At 35.0% G+C, this 24,506-nt stretch overlaps 1 long non-coding RNA gene across 1 annotated transcript in view; it reads left to right on the forward strand.

Moving 5' to 3' along the window:
* The window catches only part of LOC116554331, an 806,553-nt gene that overhangs the window by 522,873 nt on the left and 259,174 nt on the right, over positions 1 to 24,506 (forward strand). The window contains exon 2 of the long non-coding RNA XR_004270169.1: positions 5,628 to 5,712. This is a non-coding gene — a long non-coding RNA (uncharacterized LOC116554331). The remainder of the gene's footprint in view (positions 1 to 5,627; positions 5,713 to 24,506) is intronic.

The following is a 24,506-nucleotide window of genomic DNA, read 5'->3' on the forward strand; positions in this document are numbered from 1 at the left end:
TTTCAGTGAGGACAAAGGAAACAAACTGGCTTCAAATCACTTCTTAAGCCTTTTTCACAGAGCTCACTTTAAACTCTGGACTGTTACAGGTTCAAAGCTAGATACAAAGTGTCTAGTTTCTGTTGAATTCCCAGGTCCCAAAAGAGTGCCTAAAACAGTGCGGGCAGTTAACTGTTGTGTCTTGTATGAATAGATGAGTGAATAAATTCGGGTAATTTTCATTTTTTAAGCCATTCATCCTTTACAGTAAGTTGATTTCTGAGAAAAATATGTATATTGAAGGATAAATTACTAACTGGTATATGTGCTAGGATTGATAGTTATGCAAAGAACATATAATGATTTAAAAGTGGCTCTTACGAGTCATTTATAACAAACATTGAAGAGATAATTTTAGCCATTTTACCTAAGCACGAAAACCAGAGCATCTCCTTGAATTTCAGAAGTGTCATTGCGCCACCTATTTTTTAAATTAAATCTCATTCAAAATTCATATCGTAAACAACTTTGTGAATACACTAATGCTCAATATAAAAGCATCATTTAGACTTAACCCATAGTAAACAAATCATGAGAAAATTATTCCATGTTCTTCTACCTAGTTTCTGTACATGGACATACGTATCATTACAGAATAATTGTTATTTTAGAATTTCCTTTTTTCATTCACGATTATAAACATTTCTATAACATTATGTAATTATATAAATACCATTTTAATATCTGGATAATATTTTTCTATTTGTCCCAGTCCTGTGTGGCCACTCACCCACTCACCTGCAATAGAAATGTGGAATGTTATCAATTCCAGGTGGTATCTAAAAGCAGACATTTGCAAGATAGAACTATTACATTGTAGCATTCTCTGGCTTGATAAGTGCTTGTAATTCATACAACTAAATAATTCCCTTCATTTGAGGATAAAGACACAGACATCAAGGGAGTTGTGGGAACTTGAGTAGAGTTCTGAGAAGAATGCTAGAGTGTCAGATGAAAGTTTTTCAGCTGTGATCTGGACCAATCAATTCACTCCCTTGTGCCTTAGTGTGGTCAAGTCTCACTCAGCTATATCATACTTTTAGGAATGTTTGTTTATCTATTTAAGAAGAGGCAGTAGGTGGTTAAAACTAATGAATGACATTTTCAAATGCATTTGTAGAACACAGCATCAATTAATGTGTTTACCATAATATTGGACACATAGTATGTGTTGAACACATATACTTACTGCCATTGTTATTGTTATTATTGTTGTTTGTACAATGTCTCTACTTGACGTAGGATAGGCACGTTTTAGAGCTGTTCCTCAATGTATTATCAAGTACAGTTAATTATCTATAGGACTTCCTCACCCTTCGCTCCGATCTTTTCTCTGTGACACTACGGAATCATTGTGGTGCACTCATCCAGACAGAGAAAGGTCAGAGCGAGATTACGTTTTTTTTTTTTTTTTCCTGCCAGGATGGCTGTTTATCAGAAGGAAAGGAACTGTCAGAATTGGAGGAAGACATGTACCTGTTCATTCATCTTTGCCCCTTTCTGCCAATGCAGGATAACTAATGAAAGAACATTATCAAGTGATTGCTTTTTAAATCACTTCAATCAGTGGTGCTTCCAATTAGATTGATATTTGTCATAACTATTTTACTGGCTCTTGGTAATCACAGAGTGAATTACTGCTATTACTCTCCAACATTACGATGAATCAGTTCACAAAAGCAATGACAAAGAAGAGCAGGCTGGGTGCAATGGCTCACACTTGTAATTCCAGCACTTTCGGGAACAATGGCAGGAGGATCACTTGAACACAGAGTTCAGGACAAGCCTGGAAACATGGAGACCCTGTCTCCACAAACAAACAAACAAACAAACAAAAAAGCTAGGCATGGTGGCGTGTGCCTCTGTCCCAGCTACTCGGCAGGCTGAGGTGGGAGAATTGCCTGAACACAGGAGCTTGAGGCTGCAGTGAGCCATGATCATGCCACTTCATTCCATCCAGGGAGACTCAGTTTCATAGAAGACAAAAACAACCACCCTACACACACACACAAACACACACACACACACACACACACACACACACACACACACCGTGAATTATTGGAGAGACTACTTTACAACTAAAGAGTTATGCAATAAAGTGATGGTGTCCTAAAGAGGAGTATCCTAGTATTACTCTGTTTTTTTTTTTTTTTTATTTCAACTTTTATTATTTTAGACATGGAGGTACATGTGCATATTTATTACATGGGAATCTTGTGTGAGGCTGAGGTTTGGGGTATGAATCCCATCACCCAGGTAATTAGCATAGGACCTGATAGGTACTTATTCAACCATCTCTCACCCTCCTTCCCCACTCTAGTAGATGGCAGCATCTCTTGTTCAAATATTTTTGTTTCTGTGTGCTCAATGTTTAGCTCACACTTATAAGTGAGAACATGCAGTTTTCTGTTCCTGTGTTAATTCACTTAGGATTATGTCCTCAAACTGCATCCATGCTGCTGCAAAGGACATTATTTCATTATTTTTTATGGTTGCATAATATTCCACACTTATACCTACCACACTTTATTTATGCAGTCTACCATTGGATATTTATGTACTACATTTTCTTTTTGCAGTCTGCCATTCATAGGCCCCTGAGTTGATTCCATGTCTTTGCTATTGTAAATAGCACAGCAATGAACATAAACCCACTGACAATGTTAGACAGTTACTTTGTTTTTAATTATCATTAGTCTTCCAGATGCTCTCCAGACTTTCTCAGTTAAGAGTGATTGCCTTCTTAGAACTCTGCTGTATTAACTCCAGATTATATAATTCTAATTTCAAATTAGAATTTGTTTTTGTGTTACAAAGCTTCCTAGGTTGGCATCACAGTTTCATTATTACTGGCTTTGTGTCCTTAGGTAAATCATTTAATCTTTCTCTGCCTATTTTTCTATTTTTTTTTAATGGACATGATTATAATTGCATCTACAAAGCATTGAGAATAAAATAAAATAATTTATGATATTAATAATTAGTGTAGTGTCTGATGTATAGTAAGTGCTTGAAAGTGTAAGATACTGTTGTTGCAGTTTTTAATTTGATTAGTAGTATGTGACATATTTCCTAGGATCTGTAAATCAGGCAAATATAAATTACCTATTTTTAGGTGTTAATAATACTTATTATGGTGAAAAATGACCTACTTTACAAATCAAAAAACACAATGTTAATACTGGGTCCACCATAAAGTAATTATAATATCTGGAAATCATTGCAGCTCATCTGCATGACAATACACATTTTTTCTCAGAACTGAAGTAAGTTTCAAACTATATTATACATACAATTTGGCATGTTTTATTTAGTAGCTTTCAGTACTCTGATCACACTTTTACTGATAGTCCAATTTTATTTACTCAGCTCCATTTTAAGAGTGATTGAGAATATGTTATTATTCTAGTTTATAGCTGAGGACCTGAGACTCAGAATGAAGTTACATCACTAAACACAATTAAACAGGAATTAGAACCTAGATTTTCTTAAATCAAAAGTATAAACTCATTTATGTTGTGACTTTCTAAGCTATCTGAAAGAGTAAACCACCCAATATATTTTTCTGCCCCAATAGAATGACTTCTCTTGGGAATACATTCTAAAAATGTGTGTTGTTAGGCAGTTTCATTCTCTTAAGAACATCATATGGTGTACTTATGCAAACCTTTATCGTATACCCTCCTATACACCTAGGCTATGTGGTAAAGCTCATTGCTCCTAGGCTACAAACCTGTGCAGCATATTACTGTACTGAAATATATAGGAAGTTGTAACACAATGCTATTTATATATCTAAAAATACCTGAACATAGAAAGTATACAGTGAACATGTGATATTATAGTCTTATAAGACCACTGTCATGTAAGCGATCTGTTGTTGACTGAAACATCATGTGCCGTGTATGACTATATTAAGCAGGCATGGCTCTGCTTGGTCAGGACAGACACAGATGAAAACAATAATAAGGGCATAAGATTTTCCACTGCATCTTAGTTAAGGAAGCTGTAAAGGGACTGAATTTTGAACCCAATAATATTGGTAAATTATTTAGTAATCTACTTAGAATAATTTCACTTCTTTTATCAATAAAATATTTAAGCCCCTACTACATACCTGTTTTGAATGTATTTTGTTATTCAGGGAACCAAGGAGTACAGCAGTATGAAAAAAAAGAAAAAAGAAATCCCCACCCTTATGGGGCTTCTTTGCCAACTGGAAGGAAAATAACAGTTTAAAAAAGTCTGTTTGTCAAAGATGTTGTATGCTAGATGGTAATAAGTGATTTGAACCAAAATTAAGGAGGGAAAGAATAGAGTCAAGGTGTAAGTCACTTGTTAGTCTTTTTGAATACGAAAATGGTGGCCTGTTGATCTGACCTGAGAAAAAATGGCAGAAAGAGAAAAATTGGTGGTGGCAGGGAGCTCAGTTTGGGATATTCTAAATTTAAATAGTTTATTACCACACTAAATGTGTATATCAAGTAGAGAGTTGGCTGGGCTAAAATATAAATTTGTCAATTCCAGGTGTATAAATGGTATTTAAAGTCATAAACCTGAATTAGACCTTAATGGGAGTTAGTCTAATAGAAAATAGGAGATGGTCAACAGATAAGCCATTATTATTACAAAAAGTTGGAAGGAAACTTCAGAGGAGACTAAGAAAGCTTGACCCATCGTGGGAGGAAGACTAGAGAGAATTTTGCTTTGGAAGCCAAATGAAAAAAAAAGTGTCTTCATTGGAAAGAAATATTAAATTATTGTAGTGTAAACTATAGCAGTGCTAACTAAATCTAATTTACTCCAGGATAGAGTAAGGAGCAATTGAAAGTAATGTCTGAATGTCTATTATTTGAGTAAGGCATGTGGTGATTAAAGAAAGTAAATACATGAGTGCACACACATGCACATGCAGATAAAACATTTTCCCTGCCTCAGAGAGCAAAGGCAGGGAGATAGAATTAGGAACACTGGTTATAAATCTCATAATATATGACAAACAGAGGTCTGTGGGATTACAGATGAGGTAGAGATTAATTTTGATTGGCAGCTTCAGGGGGAAAAGGTCATATTTGAGCTGGGTATTAAAGAAGACTATGAGTTTGTAGATGAGAAATAGGAGTAGACAAAAGAATAATGACATTTAAAGTGGATAAGATAGAATGGAAAATGATATGCAGGCATGAAAAGTCACAGTATATATAAATGGGGAATAAACTCATTTCACAAAAATAGACTGGGCAAAGGAAGCAGGGATAGATAGCACCAGATATACCTTTTTTCCTTTGTTAAAAATCTTGCTCAACAATCCAGTAGAAAGGCAAATTTGATAAAGTGAGATTTTTCTCAGAACCAAATATTGTGATTACCATCATTTTGCAAAAAGCCTTTTATATTCTGGGAAAAGCCTCAAGCATGACATAATATAAAATGAATATACACTTGGATAAAATAGTGTAGAGAAATATAAATTATTCCCCGTAGGTTATTCCATTAGGTCAGTTTTAATTTCAAATAACTTTGCCTGGGCTATTTTCTAACTTCCTTAAATGTAATGCCATGTTTTAATTTTATCTCTTTTCTAGAAATGGTTCTCTTTATTGCGAGGCTGCAAGGTCACCCAATGAGAAAGGGGCCAAATAAGCTGAAACATCATCTAATACACTGAATGTACGTGAGTACAACATTAATAGCTTTAAACAAAAGTAGATAGAAATGTTGTTTCCTGTATGACTTATGCTGCCTTGGAATAGTCCATGTTTGTGAATTAATGTGGTCAATTGCTGGATACATGGCATAAGCCAAGCTCTCCCTGGTGAGCGTGGGGTTGCTGCACACACACGTGTCAGGGCTCCATTTCTCCTCTAAATTACAGTTTTGCCTGGAGTCAGTTTGTCTTTTGTAGCTGCTCTGCTTCTAGTAAAACACTGAAAGCCTGCTTTCCAAGTGCAGTTGCATGTATTTTCACTTATTCCACTTTCTGACTCCTACTGAACTCATAATTTACCCTTCCTTTATCTTTCTCTATTGCCCTGGTCCATCAAACACTACACTTAGCTTTATTTGCCGCTCAGAATCCAAAGTCAGTCACTGGGTTCTCTCCAACCCTCTAGTTCTCTGTGAAATCTATCCCCTGACATATTTTTCTTGCCAGCTGACCAGTTAATATTTATTTGTGGAATTGATTATTGGATGTACCTTTCACTAGATCAAATGTTCATGCAGGCAAGAATCATATCCGTTTAGTCATACCTCTTAGATATTCAACAGGACTATGCTGTCTGACCCCATCTAGTCATGAGTAGGATGTGACCACTTAAAATGTTCCAGCTCTTTGCACATTTTTAAAAATCTCTATTCTCCTTCGGCTCAAACCTTGCCCTGACTTCTTTAATTTCAAATGAATTAGCCTTCTGGTTTATAAAATGATGAGGCTATTTGATGTGTACATCACTGAATGTTTCTTCTTTAGACCTTAAAATACCTCTCTGTTTTTACTTATTTATTTTCCAAAATAAATTTATTTTCCATTTATTTTCCAAAATACTCCCTCATATTAAATTTTAATTACAACACTTTCCTCACTTTACCAGTTTTACTGAATCAGTTATTCATATCTAAATTTGCATTTCTCCATTTCCCTGGTTCCTTTCACGCTGACTAAAACCAAACACATTTTTCTAATCCTGGAAACATCTAAACAACTAAAATCCAAACAAAACTATTCCCCCTCGTTTCACTCTTTTCGTGTGTTTTTCCCCAAATTAGCCTCTCTTTACTGATCCAAACTTCTTGAAACAACTGTCAATATTCTTTCCCAATACATGGTAAATATAGGAGAAGGGACTATTTTTGTTTCATTGTGCAGTGTATTTCCAGCACCTAACATAGTATCTAAAATGGTAGGAGACCAATAACTAAACAAATAAATTTTAGCTCCCATCTCACTTATCTCACTTCCTGAGTGTTTAACACTCACTGTACCTGAGTGTTAAAATTTTACTCTAAGGACTGCTTAAATTACTGTCACAAAGATAACCAATCATAACTCCCTCCTCTCTTATTCAATTTATAGCAATGCTTCAAATTCTTTTTTATATCCCATATCATAACCTATCCTAATTATTTTAACCATGTATATGTCTTATCACTTCTTCAGGGTCACACCCCCTTGAGATCAGGACAATTAACTTGGTTACTTCTTTTGCTTCCCTAACTCTTCACTAATAACTTATTATTCAATTTTTTACTAGTGACTTTAATTAACAGACTTAAGTACTGAAGACTAATAGAACTAATTAATAGATTTGAGTACTCTGATATTACTGGGGCAACTTTAGTACTACCTTTGATAAAATGTTTTGTTCCTGAAATAAAACTGTAAAATATGGAATAGAATATCCTGTTATAAACCATTTCAAAATCATTGGAGGAAGAAACCAAAAACTTTATACCAGATGAATCATGACATTTATATATAGGCTTCATAATTATATATAATCAATTTTAAAAAAAATAATTAGAAGTATCTATGCATATGCATGCTACATCACACATACACACACACACACACACACACACACACACACACACGCACCCCTTTACTCTTGGCTACTTTAGTGTATTATGTGCCTGCGGTATATATCAATTAGGGCTGTATGATAAACATATTTATGCATGCGACCTTAGACATATACCACGCAAATAAGCCAAATAAAATATAACCCCATATAAGCTAACATTCTCACAAAAGAGACAACACAAAATCTGAGTTAAATTGTAAGACTGCAAATTATACATTCATAAGCAATAAGAACACATGTATGCACACATATCTAAAAAATTGATTGTGACCACTTGATCAATGAACAGTTATTGATTAAATTATTTATAAGAAAATAAAAGCCTTTTCTACTGTCTTTAAATTCCTAATGAATGTATACAATAGAAGGTAGAAAACCCTAAGCAACTGTTTTAGGAGTTTGAACAGAGATTTAATAGTGTTCCACATTTCCCTTCCCTCTATCTTCATTTTCTGCAAACCCAAAATAGGTTTTCATTTATTTGCTGTTTGATTCTTTTCTTCCACTAACTCATATGCATCAAAAGATTGAGTTGAGTGTATTTTCCCCAAGTCTGATATTCTAAAACTTATTTGGGACACAGTTTCTTGTAATTACCTATAGCTGCATTTACTGAAACCCACAGATTAAAGTTTTCCTACCATGCACCTTGCTCAGGCCTTTGGGAGACATTAGGGTCTATGGAAAGGGATCAGGAAACTCCAAACTGATTGGTGGCTTGAGGGCCAAATAATTTATTGTTTAATGAACTTTTCTGTTTTTCTATTACTCGTGACTTCATATAAACATAAATCATTTAAGAAATGTTTGGGGGATATTTATTTTATCTCCCAGTAAAAAGTTTTGAATGTAACCCATTTTCAGACTTAAAATATAACTTCTACTGCTTGTATATGATGTTCACTCATGTGGATCACTGTTTATCATAGGGGCATTTATAAAATCAAAATAATTAACAAAGCAGTAGTATTTTAAAAATCTAGACACAGTAACAATTCAGGATGAGCCATCAAGGCTTACAGAGAATCACTTTAATGTGGGAGGTCTGTCAGTCTCTAATTTGGTAAGCTGAATGATTCTGCAGTTTATGATCTTTGCCTTCTCTGTAAATATTTGGCATGTACATTGGGTCAGACATTGAAACCATGTCCGCATGTGACATATCAGATGCAGACCACAAATTCTATTATATTCATTATATTTAGTTTTTCAGCTATCTCTCTTTTGTTTGCTTCTTTTTTTTTTTTTTCATTTTAAAACCATGAAACTAAAGCTTTATTAAGCTCTTACTATGTACAAGCATTATCTCATTTTATCCTCACAACGACCCCTCAAGTAGGCATTACTGTCTCCAGTTTACATATAAGTATTAGCTGTACTGATCCTTCCTTTTAAGATTTAAAATACTTTAAGTTCTGGGGTACGTGTGCCGAACATGCAGGATTGTTATGTAGGTACACACATGCCATTATGGTTTGCTGCCTCCATCCCCCCGTCACCTACATCAGCCATTTCTCCCAATGTTATCCCTCCCTACAGCCTCCTATCCCTCCCCTAGCCACATGCCCCCCAACACACCCCAGTATGTGATGTTCCCCTCCCTGTGTCCATGTGTTCTCATTGTTCGACATCCACCTATGAGTGAGAACATGTGGTGTTTGGTTTTCTGTTCTTGTGACAGTTGCTGAGAATGATGGTTTCCAGATTCATCTATGTATTTGCCTCTTTTTATGCTGCTGTCTTTCTATTTTACTAAACTAAAACAGACTCCAGTCCCTTCTTTGGCCATTGGGAAGCCGCAGCATCAGTTAATAAGAAAGAAAAAGTGAAATTAGGGTGTCTACTCCCCACGTTTATTGGTGTGTTCATCTCAGACTGGCTGGATTCCTCAGCTAAAGGTTTGGAATATTTCTTGGCTACCTTCTAGCCATGAAGCATACAGACACTGCCCACCCAAACAACTTCCTCCTTTGCTACCTTCTCTGCTAGAAGTGGTAACAACACTTTTTCTCTTACTAGCCCCGGGTCCTGCATTCTCATTTATGGCTCCCTAAACCCTGATTATATCTTTGTAAGGAACTTTCACTAAAATATCTTAATTTGAGCATGCAAGCTATTTTCTATCAGAAATCTGATTGGTAGAATTCTCATTGCTATTCCTAAATTAGCTTCATATTGATTATAATTTTGCAAAATTATGGCTAGTAGTGCTGAATATTAAATTAAATCTATTTAGGATGATAGACATGAATTACATGTCAACAGAGAAAAGGTCTTAGAAAAATAAGAAAAAAACATTGCATTAGTAACATTTGCTCTTTGCTTTCATATGTTTACTTTAGACACTAAATTACATTTAAGAATTGAATAAGTAGAAGGTGGTGCTGTTTCTGGTGAACTTTTCCCTTTTATCTACGGATGGACAGCGCTGAAGTTATAATGAATTTACCAGGACATCCAAACCACATTTTTCCCCATTTAATTTTTTGTATTAAAAAATGTTAGAGGTTAGCTGATTGATATGGCCAAGAGTTGCACTATTTTGTTTTTATTTATTTATTTTTATTTGTATACATTTAAGGGATACAAATGCAATTTTGTTACATGAATATATTGCATAGTGGTGAGGGCTGATCGCTTCACGGGTCTAGCACCTGAGTAAGTTAAACTCTTTTAGACCTTGATCAACTTTTAAACAAGTAAGGGATTAACTTGGCATGGATGGCCATATTTGCCAAAATAAAGGCTGGCTGTGTTGGTATTGTTGGCATCCGGCAGGTCAAATGATTATTTTAATAATTTGCTTTTATTTTTGCCATTTTAAGGAGGAAGTGTCTAACACCAGTAGAATTAGACTTCTTCCATCTGTAAAGAATTCAAAAGAGAAACACGTTTTCTTATTTAATTACACAAATTAACCTCTGAATACTTTTTAATATTTGTATGAAAGAGGCAGTTCTTGGTATTAAATTTAACCTTGTAAAATGGTATACAATTATGCACCAAAATGTTTCCACAGCATTTTAGTATTTTAAATTTGCTTGCTGATTTGAAATTATAAAACAAATTACAGATTTTTTATGAAGTAGTTGGGAAATTAAGAAAAAAAACAAATTCTTATTTAGTTTTATAATAATCAAAATTATTAAATGATTTTAGTAATTTAATAATTAAAGTTAACATTTGTAAAAAAATGCCAAAGCAAACATGCAATTTAGTGAAATTATGACTGGATATTTGCATTCTTAAATACCTTTAGGAAGGCTGCTGGCCACAGAGTAAATATTCAATAGATGTTAGCTATCATTATTTAATGAAAGAGAAAATAGAGTTTTAAAAATATAGATTGCCTCCATTATTGATATTTTAAAATATGCAACTACTTTCCTATTGTGAATTAGCAAATTTCATCAATTCCAAGATGCATAATTATTTTTTCAAAATTTTCCAGCTCCATCTCATTATGTGCCTCAAACACAATAATGTTTAATTTTCAATATGTTTTTATTTTGTGTGATATATAAAAAAGTAGGATGGCCATGACATCTTAATATTTTAATTTCCAAGATTAGGTTGTCAAACCCAAGAGTGTGTGTGTGTGTGTGTGTGTGTGTGTGTGTGTGTTTGCATGTGTGTGTGTCTGTGTTTGTGTACAGGCACACCTGTGGCCTGGGATTCTGAAAGAAAAGTGAGGTTAGACCACACCACTTTTATATCATCTTCTGGAAGTCCTTCCTATTTTTCACCATAACAATTGCTACAAAACACCATAAGATTTAGATAGTGAAATAATAAGAAAGCAGTTAATTTCAGTACTTGAGTTATAGAGTTTTTTAAAAAATGATATATTTGTAACTAATATTTCCCTTTTAAACTTCTAAATAATGTTTTAGGTCATATATGTTATGGATCTACTTACAAAAAAACACCACCTTACATTGATTCCTAGGAAAATTACTAAAAGTAAGTCAAAAATATTTTCCCCCTCTGAGACAACATCTTTTTAAAAGATGGTAGTTGGATACACATACCTCTCCTCAGTAATTAAGCAGAAACTAGGCTCTGTGTGGAACACCTAAGTGAACTATAGGATGTCAAAAGCATCCCTCCAAAGTACTTCCTACCTGTAGGCAAAACCACCATTTAGTTATAATAATATAAATTATATTTTAGTCAATACGCCCTTTGCTCTTAATCCATTTTTAACTGCCTGAAGAGGCTTTGATAACATGTTAGGGAAAGCACCCATCTAGAGTAACTCCAAAGAAAAAAGGGCTAGAATAATTTCATTTCCAATTGATTATGTACAAAATTGACTTACGTATTTTTGCATACTTCTTTATGTACTCAAGTTGTGTTTCTTGGCAACATAAAAAGAATCTGTAGGTTTTATTGGTAGCACAAACTTTATAAAAATTAACAAATATTTATTTTCTTATTTTTTGTAAGGACTAGATGTTTGACAATATTTTTTTTTTTTTTTTTTGAGATGGAATCTCTCTCTATTGCCCAGGCTGGAGTGCAATGGCATGATCTTGTCTTACTGCAATTTCCACTTCCCGGGTTCAAGCAATTCTCCTACCTTAGCCTACTGAGTAGCTGGGATTACAGGTGTGCATCACCATGACCAGCTAATTTTTGTATTTTTAGTAGAGAGGGGGTTTCAGCATATTGGCCAGGCTGGTATGCAACTCCTGATCTCATGATTTGCCCACCTTGGCCTCCCAAAGTGCTGGGATTACAGGTGTGAGCCACTGTGCCCAGCTGGTAATATTCTTTAATAATCAGCACCTGCTGTATTACAGATGCAAGCCAGATTTTACTTTTACCTAAGTTTGCTTATTTTATTGATTAGCTTTATGTTGTACAATAGCGTACTCATTTTGAAAATATCAGAAAAGAAATACAAGTTACTTAAGAATCTGAACACTCAGGCTGGGCGGGGTGGCTCCCACCTATAATCCCAGCACTTTAGGGAGGCCGAGGCAGGCGGATCATGAGGTCAGGAGTTCAAGACCGGCTTGGCCAATATGGTAAAACACCATCTCTATTAAAAATACAAAAATTAGCCTGATGTGGTGGTGGGTGCCTGCAGTCCCAGGTACTCAGGAGGCTGAGACAGAAAAATCACTTGAACCCAGGAGATGGAGGTTGCAGTGAGCAGAGATGAGTGAGACTCTATCTCAAAAAAAAAAAAAAAAAACCTGAACACTTAGGACCCTCCCCTGACAAACATAACCATCCTCAACAATGATGCACATATATTTAGTTTATCTATGCACATATCTCAAGTTTTAATTTAATATTTTATTGAAAATATTTTTCTTATTAAATAAGTATATATGTAACTTTTTCAAAACATTTTTTAAGGTTTGCATGGTATTTCTGTTTAGACTTCTATCTTGATTTATTTAATGAATAGTATTATAAGTATACTAAAACCAAATATACATGGTTAAAAACAGTGATGGGTCAATATGCTTATCATTCAATGTGAATACCCATCTCTATTTTAGTAGATTAATTTACCAAATTAAAATATTGGAGTAACAGGAATACATTTCAGTGCCTTAAATCCTTGCCAAATTTAGAACGTTTGTGTTTTTTTGTTTTTTTTTTTTTTTCTTTCTCTTCTTCTTTTTGAGATGGAGCCTAGTTCTGTCTCCCAGGCTGGAGTACAGTGGCGGGATCTCAGCTCACTACAACCTCTGCCTCCCTGGTTCAAGCAATTCTCCTGCCTCAGCCTCCCAAGTAGCTGGGATTACAGGTGCTTGCCACTATGCCCAGCTAATTTTTGTATTTTTAGTAAAGACAGGGTTTCGCCATGTTGGCCAGGCTGGTCTCAAACTCCTGATCTTGTGACCCGCCCACCCCTGCCTCCCAAAGTGCTGGGATTACGAGCCACTGGGCCAGCCAGAAAGTTTTTATCAAGCATTGTAGGAGAGTGCTTTAGTATTTTCAAAAAATATTTGCAAATCTGATAGATGACAATGCTCTTTCATTATTATTTAGATTTTCTTTTTTCATCATTAAGGAACATTAATCATTTTAAAACATTTGTTTTCTAACTTTATTTTTCATTAGTTGTCCATTTTTGTCCTTAGCTGCATCATGTCTACTGAGCACAAATTAGAGAGGTAGACATCATGTACAATACAGAGGTCACAGAGTAGAAGGAAAGAAGGCAGCCTACCTAGTAAGTGTCACTGCCTGCTGGAAAGCAGTCTCTTCCTCTGGAGACTTATGATGAATTTGGCATTTGTACTGAATGCCAAAGCAAACATGCAATTTAGTGAAGCTCAGGTCTGACTAGTTCTTGGCATTTCTGTTGATTAAATGAAAAAAAAAAAAAAACAACTTAGAATTGGACTTTTTTTTAAAACCACCTTTTAGCAGGTGTTAGCAGCACCATTAACAGTAAAGTTTAGGAGGTTTCTACATTTAAATAAGCACTCAAAGAAAAACAGAAACATGTGTGACCATATACCATGTTTTAGAAAGAAACTAAGGATTTATCAATATTTTGCCAGTAGGCTTGATTCTATAACAAAATAGACAACTATTTTGTTATAGAATTCCTTTTATCCATTGTTATACTCCCAGTACCTAAAATAATGTCTGGCACATAGAATAATTCCAGTAAATGTGAAATGATTTCTAATTTACAAACAACAAAATAAATGATTATTCAGATTGAGTAATGTTTATCATGGGACCCAGCTAGAAAGCGGTAGTTTCAAGATTCAACATTAGTTTGTCCAAACCAAAACTCTATGCTCTAAATATTATATATAATATTTCTTCCTATTATAACTTTCCCCTTTTATGTATTCTGCCTGGAAGAATAAATTAAATTATGCTGTGAAACAAAGAACTTCAATAGCTCGGAAGCTTAAAATGGCAAAAGCTTCCTTCTTATATATGCTGCATAACAGTTGCAGGTTAACCAACTTTTGTGGATTCACCAACCATTGTCCCTTCTCCAAGATCCAGACTGAGGTAGCAGATATTCCCTGGACCATTGACAGCTGCCACGGCAAAGAAATTGAGAAAGAGAGTGTGCTGGATAATCTTTCCCTGGTTTGTTATTTGCCAAAAGTGACGTGTAACACATCTACTCATATATCACTTGTCAAAGCAATTTATGAATGAGGGCTTGAGGACTGGTAAAATGAAATTGGGTAGCCCAACATAATCACAAGGGTTTTTACTGAGTGAAGAAGGTTGACAGGGGAAGCAGAGAAGAAGATGAAAATATGGTACACAGAAAAAAATAGAGAGAGAGAAACATTTGGGGATGTCTCCTCCCACTGGTCACTAAGTACTCAAACAACTAACTTCCATGCATAGCACATTTACTCTCTCCCAAGAAGAAACAACCCAAGCTCTATGTCCAGTCTATGTCTATGTTAATCATACAAGCTTCCTCTTGGCTTGGAGAAATATGAATAGAAAGTCAGATTTTCTGTTCCTTTCAAAGGTGATGTGTAATGATCAAACAGTGACAGAAATAAACATAGTTGCTGGTATTGAATATATTCTTTGATTAACTATAATTTTGCTCTATGGAGGAGGTCCCTTTCCCCATAATTTTATCTTCTATGTTTTCTTATTTTAACCTTTGAGAGATTAGTTTTAAAATTCTATTTATTGATACATAATAATTGTACATATTTATGTGACACATGTGATATTTCAATATGTGGATACAATGTGTAATGATCGATCAGGTATTTAGCATATTTCTCACCTCAAACATCTATAATTTCTTTGTACTGTGAACCTTTCAGATATTCTCTTCTAGCTATTTTGAAATACATGGTAAATTATTAACTGTAATTACCTTCCTGTGCTATCAAATAACAGAATTTATTTCTTCTATCTAACTGTGTATTAACAGCATTAACTAATCCCTCTTCATCCCACCCCTTCCTGCCCAGCCATATCAGTTTGATGCCAGTAGATTCTACGTGTTGTTGGCCATACCACTAGTACTTGTGGCATACAATATTTTTTAGCTTTTGCTACATTGCATTATTTTCTTCCAAAATTACTTCTTTCAAACTCTACGCTGAATTATGGGCATGTAAGGCCTAACCGGTTTCCATTAGAGAACCATATCCTTTATCTCCCGTCTCATAGCCAAAGTGTTCCATTGAACACGAGGCAGCTGAACTCTTATTCTCTCACTTTACTCCATGCTTTCAACAGTGTGTGTGATGGCATAGTTTGGATTGGATCCTTGGCACAAGCTTCCATGTTAAGGGCTTTGTACATAAGATCTTTATGTATATATATGCAAGTCCTTGAATTCATGGAATGACTTTATTTCCTTTAATTGCTAATTGTAAGCTAACTAATTGCTTTCTGAACTCATCTCTTTTTTCTCTAATGCATCGCTAAATACAGAAAACATCAAAAATTAGCATTAACATTCTGTAGTCTAATTCTTCCTCCAAAGCTGCAAGTTCATTAGTTCTTCAGAATAACATCCAACTTACAGGAGGTGAAGTTTCACCGATTCATTGGCCATTACTTGAGACAGGTTATCCTACATCTTGTCTCCTAGAATAATGCTCTCATTATTAGTGTCTATCCAGCCAAGGATTTTTTTAGATTTTTCTATTACAGCATTCTTCTTTTAGATATTATTTGTTAGGAGTCCAAATAAACCAGTTGAGTAAAAAAATTCAATATATCAGTTATTTAAAATTTAAAAAAAAAGAGTATTATTTACTTACATTATACATCCACTATAGACAGATCTGTTTAATGTTGTTTTACTCAGGATGACAGGCTGAGGGAGGTTTCGTCTTTACACTTCCATGGTTGCTGAGGAAGATAAACAGGAACATGGAAAATTGCACATTGACTGTTAAATTCTTCACCCAAAAGTGACAAGTATGACGTCTGCTCACACATTATTGGACAAAGCAATACACACTGCCACATTTAACTTCAAAAGAATTGGAAAGTACAATCCTACTACTTTTCTGTAAAAAAGGACAATAAATATTGGGTTAATCATATAATGATTCACACATTATTATATCCTTCAATAATTTATTGTTGAGAAGAATGACTCTTGGAAAACGTGGCAACACCGTTTTTCTCACGTCGATTGTTAGATCTTTACCCAATTCATAGAAATAAGTAGATTCTCAATGAACTTTTATTTAAGTAAATGGAATATAACAATGTTTTGTAAATAGTGGTGGTCAGAAAAGATGGATGACAGGCCAGGGGTGGTGGCACATGCCTGTAATCCCAGCACTTTGGGAGGCCGAGGTGGGTGGATCACCTAAGGTCAGCAGTTTGAGACCAGCCAGGTCAACATGGTGAAATGCTGTCTCTATTAAAAATACAAAAATTAGCTGGAAATGGTGGCATGTGCCTGTAATCACAGCTACTCGGGAGGCTGAGGCATGAGAATCACTTGAACCTGGGAGAAGGAGGTTGCAGTGAGCAGAGGTGCTCCACCCTATGGAACAGAATGAGACTCTGCTTCTAAAAATAATAATAGTAAATATATGACATTTTAAAGGTGTAAAATTTACTTCACCTATACTACCAGACTCAATCACTGATATATCACTGGCCTTGCATTGGTTTGCAAAATTTATATTGATTTTCTCTTGGGTATTCCCTTTTTCCTTGCCTTCCAGCTTTACAAAGAAGAGTATAAAGTTATTGACACACTAGAGGTATTTTAAATAAGCATAGAAAAGAAGTCGGAAGAGAGTTTATGGCATCAGAGTGTACTTTAGGTGACAAATCACATATTTTACCAAATACATAATTAAAATGATATTAATGCAATAGCAGTAAAGAATCACAGAGTTCAAAGTCTCTGTTAACCAACAGCAACTCTGTTTTTCCTCTACAACAAATGTCTTCATGAATTAGAAAGATTAACTGGACAACTTTACAAAGATAATAGCTATGGTTTATGTTTTAAGAGAGAACTTATTCAATGTTACTTCAGGGGGAAAGAAAAGTCAAACATTTTCTGGAAAAATACAGATATTCTCATTAAATAGGACAATATATTTTCAGGAAAATGGGACTCCACTTCTACTTTAAAAATCTAAGAACTTGTATGGAGTGGTAAGGTATGGGGAGGGAAGGAAGGGGAAGAAGAAAAGAAGCAGGGAGAGAGAAATATGAGAAGTTAGCATGTTCTTAAGTGCTGAATAACACATATCTCCCTTTCCCCCTAAACTGAGTAAAATTACTTTTCAATATACAAAATTAGTTTGCAAACTATTTGATAACTAAGAGGATTGCCAAACTTTAAATTTGTTGTGTGTAAGAGACACTGTGCGATTTGTCTGCAGAAGGCAGGAAGAGTATGTTTAAGTTTGTATGGCACAGTACAGAAAAGGATTCCCAAAGTTCAATTGTGATTTATAAGGGACCTACAGCTTACTGAATTGTATTCCCCTCAGAGCATTGATGCAAATTTGTAGGCGTCTAGGTTATATTTATTTTCCATTGCTGCCATAGCAAATTATCACAAATTTAGTGGCTTAAAACAACCAAATTTGTAATGTTGCCTACACAAAGAAAAGATAAGTGTTTGAGGTGGTGGGTATTCCAGTTATGTTGATCTGAAAATTACACATTGTATGCAGCTATCAAAATATCACATGTATCGCAAAAATATGTACAACTACTGGATATCAACATTAAAATTTGTGGAAAAAAAACCAAGGTGATTATCTTATAATTCTGTCTAACAGAAGTTCCTCATAGGTCTCACTGAGCAAAACTGAAGATGTTAAGAGGACTGTATTCTGTTCTAGGTGCTCTAAGCAAGGATCCATTTCCTTGGTAGTTGTGGTTGCTGCCAAAATTGAGCTCTTTGCAGCTGTAGGACTGAGCTTTTTCTTCTGGCTGGCTGTCAGCAGAGGGTCATTCTCAGCTTCTAGACATCATTCCCATTCCTAGGTCCCTGGCCTCCTCCATCTTAAAAATTAGTAATGACAGATTTAGTTATTTTTCTGTTTCAAATTTGTCCTTCTCCTTCTGTCTCAAATCTATGACTCCATTTTTCTGCCTTTCTCTTCCACTTTTAAAAACTCATCTCAGGCCAGACTTGGTGGCTTGTGCCTATAATCCCAGCACTTTGGGAGGTAGAGGTGGGAGAATCACTTGAGCCAAGGAGAATGACACCAGTCCTGGCAACCCAATGAGACCTCATCTCTACAAATTTTTTTTTTTTAAATTAGCCAATTCTGGTGGTGCATGCCTTTAGTCCCAGCAACTTGAGAAGCTAGGATCTGTTCAGCCTAGGAAACTGAGGCTGCAGTGAGCTATGATCATGACACTGCACTCCAACCTGGACAGCAGAGCAAGACCCTGTCTCAAAAAAAAAAAAAAAAAATCAAAAAAACAAAACTTGATTATGTTGGGCCCACCTGGATAATCCAGGATAATCTTCTCATTTTAATATGCTTAACCTTAATTAAATCTGCAAAATGCCATGTGAGGTAACATATTCACATGTTCTGGAATGTAACCAAGGTAACATGCTCACAGGTTTCAGAATTTAGGACACGGTCATAGTCTGGAGGGATGCACATTATGCTACCTACCACAAAGATCTAAGTGTGATATCCATGTTTGGGCTCCTTTGAGATTAAATGAGTGAATTGAGTCATCAGACTTTCCTGTTATGAAAAGAGGCTGGCCACTCATGAATCTGAAAAAACCTAGACGTGGTTTGCCTCATTAGTTTGGGGGAAATGACTGTACGCTTTCCTAGCTACAAAAATATAGAAAATATATTTATTTTAGAAATTCCCAGCAGAGTCTCAATTAACCAATTTGTAAGGGAATGCACAACCAAGATAATATTCCATTGGTTTAGGAATGTGAAAGTGCATTGGGGGCTTATAGATAGTTATAAATTAAAATGCTTTTATTTAATGCCCTCACTGCATTATGATACTAAATGTGTGGCCATATCTGCTGAATGTGTCACACAAATATGCATACAGATATAGATGTGTGATTAAACTTAACTGAGGTGGAATTAATTAACCTGGAGAAGAGAAAAATCATGGAGTATTTGAAAGGTGACTTTATTTTGATAAGGGGCTAATAAAGGAATAATAATTAGGAAAGTTAGGTGTATTTTGGGGATTTGAAGTGTTCTTAATGAATGCTTGATTCTAAGATGCTGATTTTTGCTCAACATATGATTTTCTTGTAATCTCAGCAGTCTAAAAATTAATGTCATTGCGTCATGAGCTAATAATCTTCCTGTCACTAGAGGTAATCAAGTAGTGTCAGATGAGCCCTTAGTAGGGATATTATGGATTGATTTTGAGCACTGAAAAGGTGGATTATACACATGTTTTAGTGTGATGGCTCCATTTTCCAATTAAACTGTCCAGAATTCTTAGTCTGATAATATTTTTTCTAGTTTTTTTATGCCTTGCAGAGATGTGAAAATTAAATCTAAAGTTGTTTGCAATTACCTGATTTTTATAATCAAAAAGGATATTTATGTTAAATGTGTAGATTTCTATACATTCATAATTGTTATTGATTTACATTTATTAATTTAATCCTACACACGCTTGTTAATGTTGGCTTTATGTGAAGCATTTTCCCAGCATCATTCTTGATTCTGGGGACGCATACAGACTCAGACCCAGAACTTATACAGATCTTACAAATTTGTGGAAGGAGGCAGACAGTAAACTAATTAGCAGATGAGAAAGCCCCTAATGTTAAAAGAAGATAAGCCGAACAAGGAGTTAGAAAGAATAGCAGGGAGACCAGTTTAAATAAGGTACTCAAGGGATACTTTTCAGAGGGGCTGACATTTAAACTGAACCTGAAGTATAAGAAAGAGCCAGCTGCTTTAGATAACGCTATGAGCTATTAATCCTTTCAATAACTCTACAAATTAAGAACTGTCATTATCTTAATTTCGTGAAGGAAGAAAGTGAGGCTTAAAAAAGATTTACATGCACAGCTTTAAAGGTTGGAAGGTGGTAAAGCTTGGATTAGCACCTGAATCTGTAAGATCCTGCAATGTGCTAGAGCTGGAATCCGTGACCTTTCGTTTTTCCAACCCTGTGTTTCTGTGACTGAAACTGACTAGTATGACTCTGACAGAGGTCCATACTTTTCCATCTCTATGGGCTAGTGAATTAACTACTGGCTTCAAGATAACTAAACTTTAATGAAGGAGTTAGAAGACTGAGATTCCGAAATATATCCTAAAGCAAATTCAGCCAATTACATTTTTGTATTTAGGACGTGGTTTGTGGTGGACACACAGACATGGTGAAATACAATCACTTTCTCAGTTTTCTTTGATGTCATTTTGATAATGCTGATGTTTTATAAATACATTCATTGGTTTAATAAAATTTAGGTACCCAGAAAGAATATTACTTCTCAAGGCAAGCAGTCTCTTCTTTTGAGTTTAACTCATCATTAAGAGTGAAGTGATGGAAGAGAAAAAATCTGGATAAAAATGAGACCTGTGGGATAGGGCCCGTTACCTCTGCAACTGTGTAACATTTGGGAAAGCCACTTCTTACTCTGAACTAGGTTTTTATGACATGCTCAAAGATATTCTGATAAAGTGACAAACGTGCTAAAGACAATCTCTTCTTCATATTTAAAAAGCTAAAGGAAACAGCAGATATACATTTGAGTCAGGATTCATGTGGAATGGATTATTAGAGATGTGTGCCCTCCTAAAATAGGGCTGGTAAAAAGGGGCATGATGTGTTTAGTAGACACCTGGCAAATAAGGGAATTGTCAAGGCTGGTTTAGAAAGTTCTGGAAACTCTCCCCCAAATAGGAAACAGGTCAAATTGTTCATTTTACAAATTTTATTTTGTGTGTATGTGTGTGTGTGTGTGTGTGTGTGTGTGTATGTGTGTGTGTTTGCAGGCATCCCACTCTCTCTTTAAATGTAAAACACACATGCATGCACACATCCCACATATTAGCGTTACTTTAAATTGGAATGCTATGTGTTTAGCCTTAACACATACATCCTCATAATAAAAATTCACAAAAGCTTATTTTGCTTTAGATAACTAAAAGGTGGTGTCCTAGATCTCCTTACTCCTTACACAAAGGCTCACTGGGAATTCTTAGTGAAAGATAAAGATTTTCAAAGGGTTCCTGATCGACCAATCATACAGATTAATATGATCTTTACCTATCCAACATACTGATATTGAGTTCTTTCTGTGAGCATGTTCTAGGCATGTGGAATTCAAAGCAGGCATAATACCTTGTTGCTATGCTCAATAAACACAGGTTTGATACGCAAAGGATGTCAAACCCACACTATTTTTTGTTATTGCAGTGATATTAAATGATGGAAATATTGAACATCTACTTTGTGTGTAACTGTGATGAAAGGGCTTGCTCATTTTATTCCAACCTACTGTAGTTCACAATGCCATGCCAAGGGGACACTATTTATCCCATATATATATATATATATATATATATATATATATACACACACACACACACACACACACACACATATATAATGTAAATGCCAGCCTCTTGAATTACAGAATGCTGTTGTTCACACACACACACATATATATAATGTAAATGCCAGCCTCTTGAATTACAGAATGCTGTTGTTCTCCTTTATTTTGTTAATTATCTAAATCACATAAAGTAGCTTTTGTTATCTCTTTTTCTTTTTTTTTTCCGAGACGGAGTTTCACTCATGTTACCCAGGCTGGAGTGCAATGGCGCGATCTCGGCTCACCACAACCTCCGCCTCCTGGGTTCAGGCAATTCTCCTGCCTCAGCCTCCTGAGTAGCTGGGATTACAGGCACGCACCACCATGCCCAGCTAATTTTTTGTATTTTTAGTAGAGACGGGGTTTCACCATGTTGACCAGGATGGTCTCGATCTCTTGACCTCGTGATCCACCCGCCTCGGCCTCCCACAGTGCTGGGATTACAGGCTTGAGCCACCACGCCTGGCCTTGTTATTTCTTTTTCTAAAAGGAGAAAAGTAAGCCTCACTAACTTTATAACGGCATAGTGAGTAAATGGTAGTGCTGGGTTGGGACTTGGATCTGGATGATGCCAAAGCCTCAGTCATTTCATAACTCCATTATGTCTATTTTTATAATATTATCAAAATGGATACAACTCATAATTTAAGTGACCCTAGGTTCTTTTAAAAGTGGAAATCATACATTAGAGGCCATTTATATCATTTATCTTTGGAGAAAAATAATGCCCTGCAAATGCTCTCAACTATACATATATGCAGAAGCTGAAGATCCTGCCCCTTTACAGATGAACATTCACAAATTGAAAAGCTCTGTAAAATGTTTCATTAACCTTCTTATAAGAAGTTACCCAGGAAATCTTTCAGTAACAGTATTGAGTAATGAATGCATTTTTCTACCCTTTTCCTAGCCACATTATAGAGAGAAGAAAAAAAAATTGACTGGATTGCAGTTGTCACTCCAAAATTTTGGAACTTACAAAAGAAAATTTAACCCTCTGTTGAATTTAAGACATATGTAATTAGATAAATATTGATGTAAATTCATTAACGCTCCTGGGAAACATATCAAAGCCATATACCATCATGAGTCACTAGGTTTATGATTCTATATGTATAAATATTTACTATATACATCTATGAAAGAAACCATGATTATGGTTCAAGTACATATTGGAAAATACTATATTGCATTTAGTTTTCTTCTAAGAAATGGCTTAATTGAATTTTGTCTATTGTAATTCCATAAATTCATTTAACATTGATGATATACGTATTTCGTGTTCTTTTTAAAAAAGCACTTGTAAATCTATGAATATAAATCCCAAACAGTTTTTCTTTTTTTTTTTTTTTTTTTTTTTTTTTTAAATTTTAGTTGATTCTGTATCTGGCATTTCTCCCCATGTTATCCCTCCCGACCCTCCCCTCCCTCCCCACCCACCACTGTATCTCCCCTATCCCCCAACTGCGCCCAGTGTCTGATGCTCCTCTCCCTGAGTCCACATGTTCTCATTGTTCAACACCCACTTGTGAGTGAGAACATGTGCTCAACCAGTTTTTCTACCCTCCCTCTAATTAAGACCAATTAAGTGTCTCAACAGTCATCGTGTCTTACTACACTTTTTTTGACTTTTTAAAGTAAATTTTCTGAATTTTTAATGAACATGGCTTACTAAAGCATAGACGTACCCTTTCATTGAAAGCTTATTTGCTTTTTTAGACCACAACATCAGATGATATTAAAGCTACGTTTTTAAAATTGCTGCATTGTATATGTGTTAGCTTTTATTTCCATAACCAGATTATAACTTCTTAAAGAATATCCCTCATTTTTTTTTTCTATCTATGTGTCTTTTGATAGAAACCTTCCTGTTTCCTAATCCTTTCTTTTTTTTAGTCTTGGGTAATTTGTTGAATAAAATAAATGCTCAAATATACATTGCTGAATTGAATTATGTTGTTTTTCTATCTCCCATAGCACTCGTAGCAGTCTAGATCTCACAAAAGGTACATGATATGCTTTTTCTTAATTAATGTTAGAGATATCCTAAATCTATGCATGAGACTCCTTTCCTCAGTAGGATTGTATTAATATTCCTATAAGATTGTATAGAGACAAACAAGTTTTAAAAACAGGTCTTATTTTTATCCTGACTATGGTGTGACTAAAAGATAATTGATTTCTAAATTTTAAAATTGAATTATAAAGGGAAGACATGAAAGAAATTATAAGGAATGCAGAAAAATTTCTATGTTCCTTTAAAATAAGAGATTTTCAGTTGTGTATTATATCTTCTTATCTTAATCAAGGAAACCAGGTAGAGTGGAGAAAAGAATATTTTCTAAGATGCCAAAAGTG

Source organism: Sapajus apella, unplaced genomic scaffold (genome assembly GCF_009761245.1).
Source record: "Sapajus apella isolate SASKATOON/1434 unplaced genomic scaffold, GSC_monkey_1.0 scaffold14, whole genome shotgun sequence".
In the NCBI taxonomy this organism is placed as follows: domain Eukaryota; kingdom Metazoa; phylum Chordata; class Mammalia; order Primates; family Cebidae; genus Sapajus; species Sapajus apella.